This window comes from Lutra lutra, chromosome 7, assembly GCF_902655055.1.
Source record: "Lutra lutra chromosome 7, mLutLut1.2, whole genome shotgun sequence".
Classification (NCBI taxonomy): Eukaryota; Metazoa; Chordata; class Mammalia; order Carnivora; family Mustelidae; genus Lutra; species Lutra lutra.
Window position 1 is genome coordinate 14075987 of NC_062284.1, and position 8667 is coordinate 14084653.

An 8667-nucleotide genomic window follows, 5' to 3' on the forward strand; every position below is an offset into this window, starting at 1 on the left:
CAATAGCAAAAAAACAAAACAAAACAAAAAAAACCACATAAAAAACAAAAACAAAAACCCCACAAATAATCCAATTGCAGAACAGGCAAAGGACCTGAATAGACTTTTTTTTTTTTTTTTTTCAAACAAGAAATTCAACTGTCCAATAGGCACAGGAAAAGGTTCTTAAGGTCACACTAATCCTTAGGGAAATGCGAATCAAAACTACAGTGAGCTTGCACTTCACACCTATTAGAATGGCCATCATCAAAAAGATAAGAGATAACAAATGTTGGTAAGGATTTGGGGAAAAGGGAACCCTTGTGCCCTCTTGGTAAGAGTGTAAATTGGTTCCAGCTACTATGGAAAATTGGATGGCAGTTTTTTCAAGAAATTAAAAATAAAACTATCATTGGATCCAGCAATCTCATTTCTGGGTACATATTCAAGGAAAAGGGAATTATTATCCCAAAGAGAAATCTGCAACCCTAAATCCATTGCAGCATTATTTACAATAACCAAGACATGGAAACAGCTTTGGTGTTGATGAAGGTATTATGTTAAATCAAATGAGTCAGACAGAGAAAGACAAATACTGTATGATTTCACTTACATGGGAAATCTAAAACAAAAACAAAAACAAAAAACACCTCATAAAAACAGACATCAAATTCCTGGTTGCCAGAGGTATGGTATTGGGGAATTGGTGATGAAACAGGGTGAAGGCAGTCAAATGTCCAGGTGTAAGATAACAATCCTGAGGCTGTAATGTATCTTATGGTGACAATAAGATAACAATCATTTTTGTATATTTGGAAATTGCTAAGAGAGTAGATCTTAAAAGTTCTCATCAAAGGGAGGCCTGAGTGGCTTAGTTGATTACACGGCTGACTCTAGATTTTGGCTCAGGTCATGATTTCAGGGTTTGGGATCAAGACCCATGTTGGCCTCCACACTCAGTGAGGAGTCTGCTCAAGGATCCTCTCCCTCTCTCTCTGCCCTTACCCTCTGCTTGTGTTCTCTATGTAAAATAAATAAATTAATTAAAAAAAAATTTTTCAGGGTGCCTGTGTGGCTCAGTCATTAAGCTTCTGCCTTCAGCTCAGGTCATGATCTTGTGGCCCTGGGATCGAGTCCTGCATCAGTCTCCCTACTCAGCAGGGGTCCTGTTTCTCCCTCTGCCTGCTGTCCCCCCTACTTGGGCTTTCTCTCTCTCTGTCAAATAAATAAATGAAATGAAATTAAATGAAATAAATAAATAATGGGAAAAGTTCTCATCACAAGAAAAAGAAATTGTGTAATTATATGAGGTGGTAAATATTCATTGAATTTATTGAGGTATTCATTTTGCAATACATGTATCAAAGCATTATTTTGTATACCTTAAACCTATACAATATTATATGTCAGATATATTTCAATAAAACTGGGGTTGGGGACAGGAAACAAAGCCAAGAGGAGTGTAAGAAGATCCAAGAAGGAGAAACATGATGCTTGTCTTTGCAAGAATGACTCTGGACACAGAGAGAGAGAGAGGATCGCCGATGCCATATACAAACATTCCGCTCTCAAATAAGAACTATGATTCATGGTTTTAACTGGAGCTAAAAAAAAAACAAAAACAAAAACAAAAAACAAAAACAGGATCAATAGGATTTTTATCTACCTAATTGTTGTGTCTAGTGAGACAGAATGTTTTCTGATTAATTTTTTGTAGTTTGGCAAATGCTTTATTTTGGGTGCACGTAAGAATGTGTTTAGGAAATAATTTAGAATTGAAAAAAAAAGAAACTTGAAATGAAAAAGCAAGACTATTTAACTCTGCCCAAGTTTCTGTCTTTCTTTCTTCCTTCCCAATCTGTTTTGACATCAAGACTACCTTGTTTTGTCAACTATGCTGGAGACAGATAAGGATGGCAGGTATGCAGCTTAGTAATCATTAAGTCTCAAGTTGCCTTGACATCTGCCAATATAAAACACTTTATTTTAAGTCTGAAGTATCTGCTCATTCACTTCTCTTGCTATTCAAGCTCAGTGACACAGCCAAAAACCACCACCACCACCACTACCAAGAAAACCACATTGTGGGAAATGAAAAAATAATTTTTAGAAAACGTAATTACTTCCTACTTTTTATTTATTTTTATTTCCTGTTTATTTTTAAGTTAGTTTTGCAAAACACACACACAAAAAAAATTAAAAAAAACTAGGCTAAATAAAAAATACAAATTTTTGCTTTTTTTTGAAGATTTATTTATTTATTTTAGAGAGAGAGAGTATGCATGCACGTGTGGGGCAAAGAGGGATAGAGGGAGAAGGAGAGAGAGAATCTCAAGCAGACTCTGTGCTAAGTGTGGAGCTGCCCTCCACAGAGCTAGATGTCACAACTGAGATCATTACCTGAGCCAAAATCAGGAGTCAGGATACTTAACCAACTGAGCCACCCAGCCACCCTCCTAATTACAAATTTATACTCAATAAAAGTGATAATAAATTCAGAGTGGGACTCCACGGACATTTCAGTACTCAGTTTGGTTTGGCCATCTTTTACTTTGTAAACCTGGGTACCAATAATGTGCTCAAAATTTGAGAAATCTCTTTAAAATTTGAAAAAAAAAACAATTGAAAAATGCTGTTTTAAGGTATTTGCAATGGATAATTGTGTAATTGTACTATAAAGTTTAATAGATAAAATCTACTTATATTCCAGCTTAATCAAATGTCTAAATATATAATTAAGCACAGTAAAAATTAGGTAGTGATTTCTAAAAATAAATTAATTTTTCAAATCATTTTAAAATTTGTCTTGTTAATGTTTCTCAGTTTTGGAATTACACTTTTGAAAGAAATAGTTTTAAAGTGTTCTTTGGGCAAAATTTAAAACTATAGGTAGTACTCAAATATTGAAATAGGTGTGTTTGAATTCAATTGCCTAGGAAATTAAATTTAAAATTTTATATTTATTAAAATTTATTTATTTATTTATTTGAGAGAGATAGAGACAGAAAGAGAGAGAGAGAGCAAGCACAAGTAGGAGGAGGAGCAGAGGGAGAGGGAGAAGCCGGTTTCCTGGTGAGCAGGAAACCCAATGAGGAGGTCGATCCCAGGACCCTGGGATCATGACCAGAGCTGAAGGGAGATGCTAAAGAAGGTGACCTTGATGCACCAAAATTTAGATTTTTAAATGAAGTCAACAAAGAAATAGACCAAAAAAAAAAAAAAAAAATATATATATATATATATATATATATATATATATATACACATAGTCAAGGATTTCTTTGATCCAGTGAGGATCTGAGAAGTAATAATACATCAATAGGTGAAGAACTTGTGTGCCAAAATTGAAGTGCTTGAGTATGAAACAGTTCCTCACTTAAAAGGTAAACAGTACTGGGAAAATTACTGTATCTGTCTGGGCTGAATATCTCCCTCTGTAAAATGCATATAAAAATAAATTAAATAATAAATAAATAAATACATAAATATATCACACAAAGAAGTAGAATTAAATGTGTAAAGTCCTTGGAAAAGTGCTGATATATATTTAATGTCAATAATTGCTACCCATTAATATTATTACCAAAGTTAAAACTCAGAATTTTGCCAGAAGTGTACCATAACCAAAAATATAACATCAGAACATCACCCTTCAGAGTCATAATTTAGAAATTTAAAGTAGGGACACCTGGGTGGCTCAGTTGGTTAGGCTTCTGCCTTTCACTCAAGTCATGATCTCAGGGTCTTGGGATTGAGCCCCACATCAGGCTTCCTGCTCAGTGGGGAGTCTGCTTCTCCCTTTCCCTCTGACCCTCTCCTCTGCTTGTGTTCTCAATATCTCTCGAATGAATAAATTAAAACTTCTTAAGGAAAAAAAAAAAAAAAGAAAAAATTTGTTTTTTCTTTTTTCTCTGAACTTGATTCCAGAACCCTAGGATCATGACCTGAGCCAAAAGCAGTCCCTCAAAGGACTGAGCCAACCAGGTGCCCCCCCATAAAAGAAACTTAAAGTAAAAATCAAGTCTAAATGTGACTTAAGCCAACAAACCATGCACTATAGTGTCTTAGTATTGTGCATTATTTATTATATCCCATATAGTCAAAATCCAGAGATGAAGGAAATTTTGATTTAAAAGAAAAATAGAATTTTATTTTGAAGTTCTCAAAGTTTTGTTGATTAAAAAGAAATGATGTTTAAGGGGTGTTGATTAAAAATATCCAGAGTATGCTTCTAGATAGAAGGGAATAGTTTGTAGTATGCTAACACCCTTGATGAGAAAAACCCAAAATCTGGAAGATATTATCTATCTATCCGTCCATCTATCCATCCATCAATATTAACATCAACGTAAAGATATATGACATAGAAATAGATAAAATTAGGGGCACCTGGGTGGCTCAGTGGGTTAAAGCCTCTGCCTTCGGCTCAGGTCATGATCCCAGGGTCCTGGGATCGAGCCCCACATCGGGCTTTCTTCTCAGCAGGGAGCCTGCTTCCCCGTCTCTCTCTGCCTGCCTCTCTGCCTACTTGTGATACCTGTCAAATAAATAAATAAAATCTTTAAAAAAATAGATAAAATTAGACAAACTGCATCATATATAAGTACATATATATAACATTTATATGTAACATAGTATATATATTTACTCACACACATGCATCACACACCATCTAAGCTTCCAAGGGCTATTCAGGCAGCAAAGATGAAAAAGCCAAAATTCCAGAAATAAAGAAAACATAGAGAAATTAACCTTTCATCTGCCACCACATTCTCCTTGAAGATATTGCTGATTCCCAAGGACTGATAAGCTGAACAGAAAGTGACAACTGAGAGGCTGAGAACTTGAGGAACTGAGCAAATTCTGCAGTAGTCTCTTCAGTTGGGGTCACAATACTGGAGTTTAAAGCCTGTAAAGTGAAGGTCCCTTATAAACAACAAGTTTTTAATGGGGACATTGAAAAATATGAGCTGTAGTATTAGAGGTGAACTGGAAGAAAATTAGTTTGTATAAAGGTCTGAGCCTGCCTTTGAAACACCTTTAATTGATGATTGGACTAAATGAAGGCAGTATACAACTTCCCAGACAGCTTGCTAAAGCAGAAGTAAATTCTCACTCAAAGAAGATAGTATCTTCCAAAGCTTCAAACTGTCTCCATTTTTTTAATATACACAACGTCAAGAACTTAATTTTAAATAATGCCTTAGATGCACAAAGAGAGAAAACCAACTTGCCAAAAGCAAACAAAAAATATACAGTAGAAGGAAGTCATTGGAGACCCAAATAGTGGAGTTATCAGTCATGAATCTTAAAATAACTGTATTTAACTAAATATATGTTCAAGATTAATATTAATTTGTTTTAAATTTAGAAATTAAATGAAAATAAGAGGAAATAATATGTAGAAATTCTGTGAGTGACAAAAAAGATAACAGGAATTAAGAACCCAAATGATAGAGGTAGTCATTCCAGTTGGTTGCTTGACCAACTCATGGTTTCAACTCAGATTGTGATTTCAGGATCATGGGATGGAGCCCTATATCAGACTCCATATTCAGCACAGAGTCTGCTTGGGTTTCTCTCTCCCTATCCCTCTGCCCCTTCCTACCCCCACTCTCTCTCTTTCTCTCAAATAAATAAATAAATCCTTAAAAAAAAAAAAAAAGAACCCAAATGATGGGTTTAGCAATAAACTGCATTGAAGAAAAGATTATTGCACTGGAAAATAAATTAAACAAAATATCCAGACTGCACAAAGAGGGAGAAGAGTTGAAAATGCAAAAACAAAATAATGAGAGATAGTTATGGAGTATAATAAAAAATATTTAAGACATTTGGGATTGGAGTGCCAAAGTGAGAAGCAAGAAAGAATGAAACAGAAACCGTAATTGAAAAGATAACAACAAAAACAACAACAACAAAGATAACTAAGAATTTTCCAATGTAATTAAATACACCAAACACCAAACATGATAAATACCAAAAAAGTGATGCTTGGGTACATCAGATCAAAATTTTTGAAAAGCAAGAGTAAATAAACTATCTTCACAGAATCTGAGAAAGAACATACATTTAAAAGAAGCAATAATAGTCTTGAAAACAGGCTTTTCAACAGAAACAATGATATTCAGAAAATAATGGACAATTATCTTTAAAATGCTGCCACAAAATTTCTAGTGCTGGGGTGCCTGGGTGGTTCATTCAGTTGGTTAAGCATCTGACTCTTGGTTTCAGTTCAAGTCATGATGTCATGGGTGGTGAGATCCAGCCCTGTGTCAGGCTCCATGATCGGTGGAGAGTCTGCTTGAGATTCTCTCCCTCTCCCTCTGCCCCTCCCCTTCCTCTCTCAAATAAACAAATGAATCTTTAAAGAAAAAATATTCTAAATATTCTAGTACCAACGTAAAATTTTATACCCAGTGAACATGTACTTTAAGATCAGCAAAATAAATAAACAAAATCTCAGATAACATAAAACCTAGTCCCACTATGCCTAAAGAAGTAAAAGTTCTTCAAACAGAAGATAAATGAGTCCAGAAGGAAGCACTGAGATACAGAAAGAAAAGAAATGAAAAAGGATAATATGTGGGTATATATAAAAACTTGTAGACTACATAAACAATTATAATAAATCTTGTTAGATTTAAAATACAGGTCTAATTAAAATACATGTCACCTATAACACACATTCTGTACAGTAGAATGGAAGAATTCTAAGGTTCTTGGGTAGTCCAAAAATTGTTAAGACTACTGTTTTTAATAAGAATGAACATTGGTATGTCTAAGGAAGTATTTAAAAAAAAAGAAACAAGCTAACAGGAGGAACATGGAATGATTTATTTAAAAAAATCATAAAACTCTAAGACTAAAAACCTTTAAGACTAAAAATAGAGAAAAAGAAAAAAAATTAAAAATAGAAAACAAATGATAAGTGAGAAATTTAAAAACAAAGCATAAGAGTTATGTGATTATAACAAATGTTCTAATTAAAGATAATGGTTGTCAAACTGAATTTAGAAAATTTCTATGTACTATTTACCAAAAACACACATTAAATATAAGAATACGTAGGAAACCCAAAAGACAATTGATGCTAATAATGTTAGCAGAAGATTTTAAGGTGTAGAGTGCATCTATAGGTAACTAGGTATTTTATAATTTTAAGAAGGTAATTTACAAAAAATTTAAAATGATTAAAAATGTGTACACACCAAATAGCATGAACTTTTAAATATATAAATCTAAAATTGGCAGCACTAAAAAAATAAATATATTTTAACACACCTCTCTCAGAATCTACTAGAACAATATGACAAAAATTCAGGTGAGATATAGAAAATTTGCACATGAGGAACCAACTTGACCTAACTGATGTGAATATAGAGCATTGTATGTAACAATTGTATTCAAGTATCTGCTGAGCTACTACTGAAATTGTCCATATGGTGGACTATAAAGAAATTCTCAAAAAAAGTCAAAGTTTTGAAATAATTCAGAGTTCATCTCTGACTATGATGGAATTAAACTAGAAATAGATTTTGTAAAGAGATACTCTAAATGATGCCCATTTATTTGTAAGCATAGCAATATACTTTTTATTTTAATTTTGTAATTAATTTTAATTTTAATCCTGGTATAGTTAACATATGGTGTTATATTAGTTTCAGGTGTACCATATAATGATTCAATACTTCTATACATTTCTCAGTGCTCATCATAAGTGTGTCTTAATCCCCATCATCTATTTCACCTACCCTCCCACCATCCTCCCCTCTAGTAACCATCAGTTTGTTCTCTGTAGTTAAGACTCTGTTTTTTGGTTTCTGTCTCTCTTTTTTTTCATTTGTTTGGTTTGTTTCTTAAATTGCACATATGACTGAAATCATGTGATATTTGTCTTTCTCTGACTGATTTATGTTGCTTAGTATTATACTCACTAGCTTCACCCATATTGTTGCAAATGGCAAGATTCCATTCCTTTTTATGGCCGAATAATATTCCATTGTTTATCTATCTGTCATATCTTCCTTATCCATTCATCTACTCATGGACACTTGGACTATTTCCATAGTTTAGCTGTTGTACATAATGCTAAAGTAAACCTAAAGGTGCATATATCCTTTCAAATTGGTGTTTTTGTATTTTGGAGGTGAATACCTAGATATGCAATTACTGGATCATAGAGTAGATTTATTATTTTTAGTTTTTGAGGACCCTACATGCTGTTTTCCATAGTGTCTGCACTATGTTGTATTCCCACCAGCAGGACACAAGGGTTCCTTTTTCTCCACATCCTTGCCAACACCTGTTGTTTCTTGTGGTCTTGATTTTCGCCATTCTGACAAGTGTGAGGTGGTATCTAATTGTAGTTTTGATTTGCATTTTTTTGATAATGAGTGATGTTGAACATCTTTTCATGTGTCTGTGGTCCAACTGAATGTCTTCTTTGGAGAAACGCCTATTCATGTCCTCTGCCCAATTTTTAATTGAATTATTTCTTTTTGGTGTGTTGAATTGTATCAGTTCTTTATATATTTTGGATACTAACCCTTTATTGGATATATCATTTGCAAATATCTTCTCCCATTCCAAAGTTTATCTTTTTAGTTTTGCTGATTATTTCCTTTGCTACTCAGCAGCTTTTTATTTTCATGTAGTCCCAATAGTTTATTTTTGTTTTTATTTTCT